Source organism: Lontra canadensis, unplaced genomic scaffold, assembly GCF_010015895.1.
Source record: "Lontra canadensis isolate GAN:19392208 unplaced genomic scaffold, GSC_riverotter_1.0 scaffold201, whole genome shotgun sequence".
Taxonomy (NCBI): domain Eukaryota; kingdom Metazoa; phylum Chordata; class Mammalia; order Carnivora; family Mustelidae; genus Lontra; species Lontra canadensis.
Window position 1 is genome coordinate 135,681 of NW_022631195.1, and position 2,300 is coordinate 137,980.

Sequence of the window (2,300 nt, forward strand, 5' to 3'; positions counted from 1 at the left end):
TCAGTGGGTTAAAGCCTCTGCCTTCGGCTCAGGTCATGATCTCAGGGTCCTGGGATCGAGCCCCGCATCAGGCTCTCTGCTCAGCAGAGATCCTGCTTCCTCCTCTCTGCCTGCCTCTCTGCCTACTTGTGATCTCTGTCTGTCAAATAAAAAATCTTTAAAAAAAAAAGATATTATGCTAATTGAAGTAAGTCAGACAAAGGAAGACAAATACTGTGACTCCTCTTGTAGGTGGAAAATAAAAGCCAAGTTCACAGATACAGAGAACAGACTGATGGTCACTGGATGCAAGGGGCATACAGGATGGGAGAAATGGCCACACTGGTTTTGTTGGTTTTTTTTTTTTTTTAGCTTAAATGAATTGTCCTTTTTATTAGATTTTTTTTAATTTATTTGAGAGAGAGAGAGAGCATGAGAAGGGCGAGGGTCAGAGGGAGAAGCAGATTCCCCACCAAGCAGGGATCCCGATGTGGGACTTGATCCCAGGACTCCAGGATCATGATCTGAGCCGAAGGCAGCAGCTGAACAGACTGAGCCATCCAGGTGCCCCTGAATTGTCTCTTTTACAAAAGGTTTTTTAAATTTATTTGTCAGAGAGAGAAAGAGAGGGCACAAGCAGGGGGAGCAGCAGAGAAAGAGGGAAAAGCAAACTCCCCGCTGAGCAGGGAGCCTGATGTGGGACTCGAACCCAGGACCCAGGGATCGTGACCTGAGCTGAAGGCAGACACTTAACCAAACAGGTGCCCCGGTTTATCTTTTTATTAAAAAAAAAAAAAAAAGTGGTGAAGTCCTGGACGAGGGTCATAGCAGTGGGAAGAAAGGGCTGGGGAGGTCCTGGAACCTCTATAAGGTCTGAGAAGGAGAGGAAGGGGGACCACTCAAGCTCGGAGTTACTGGGGTGACGGAGGCTTTTATACTTCCAGAAAGGATCCTTACTGCCGCAGGAGAGTCCATGAGCTCACTCCAGCGGATGCCAGGAGGAGGGCAGAGCGCAGGACGGGTGGTGGGGGCTGACCCGCGGCATCTCTAAGCGTCAGCTCCCCCAGACCTGCCAGACGGACGACCTGACTGTGGGGGCATCCAGTCCGCTCTCCAGCCTCTTGGCCAGCGTCCCCCAGCTCCCCCAGCCTCCTGAGCACGTCTCTCGCCGCCACCACGCAACAGCCACGGAGACAGAGTGTGGCTGAGGTCCCCCTCACAGCCTCAGCTTCTCACCGCAGCCGCCTTCAGGCCACAAGGTGCTCCAGTCCGCACCCCCGTCCCTGCTGCCAGTGTCCGGGAGCCCCATTCTGTCTTTCTGCTTCTACATCAGATGGGCAATGGGCGAGGTCGTACCAAGGCTTGAGGGAGGCACACATGAAGGGCGTGAGCACCCAGTCATCATGCTGAGGAGCTACAGGAGGCTCCCGGAGCCTGATGCTAAGCCTGCCCCTGGAGGGCAGAGGAATGCAGCCCCGAGCCCACGTAAGGGGTGAACACGGCGTCCGGAAGCCCAAGCCCTCCGGGAACCTTAGCGCGTAACCTTGTTTAGAAATAGGGTCTCTGCAGGCGTGATTACCATGGGGTTTGCAGTGAGACCATCCCGGACGGGGGCAGGTCCTAGATCCAACGGGATCATCCTTGTCAGAGACAGGAAAGGGCCCACAGAGACATGGGGAAGAGACCAGGTAGAGATGAAGCAGAGACTGAGGGATGCGGCCACAAGCCAGGGACACCAGGAGCCCCAGCAGCTGGAAGAGGCAGGAGGCAGCCTCCCCCAGAGCCTCCAAGGGAGTGCGGTCCTCTGACACGCTGGTTTCAGCGTCTGGTCCCCAGACTGTGGGGGTGGTGCTTTGTTACGACAGCCCAGGACACTGACCGCAAACCCACAGCTGCGGCTCACACATCAGGGTCTCCAGAGCCCATCCTGAGGCCAGCGGCCCTCTACATCCTTCCCCTACCTCCAGCTCTGCCCCTGGCCTCTGCAGGTCCAAGACCCCTCAAAACCCCATTCTCCTTCCCAGGGAAACCTCCTTTGGGGGTGCCTGGGTGGCTCTGTTGGTTAAGTGTCCGATTCTTGATTTCGGCTCAGGTCATGATCTCAGGGTCGTGAAATCAGGCCCCTCATCGGGCTCTGAGCTGGGCGTGGAGCCTGCCTGAGATTCTCTCTCTCCCTCTCCCGCGGCCCCTCCTGCCCTGCTTCCCACTCTCCCTCCAAAAGGAAGGAAGGAAGAAAGGAGACAAAACAAGAAGGAAGGAGGAAGGAATTACTTCACTCTCCAAGGTTTACAGGCCCCTTGAGCAAAACTCAGGCTGTCCAT

The 2,300-nt window shown here is 55.5% G+C and overlaps 1 non-coding gene across 1 annotated transcript; it reads right to left on the reverse strand.

The window, feature by feature from the left end:
* Positions 1 to 1,306: 1,306 nt before the first annotated feature.
* Positions 1,307 to 1,405, reverse strand: LOC116861649. Its single transcript, XR_004381518.1, has one exon. It is a non-coding gene; the product is annotated as a small nucleolar RNA U13 (small nucleolar RNA).
* Between the last annotated feature and the right edge of the window lie 895 nt (positions 1,406 to 2,300).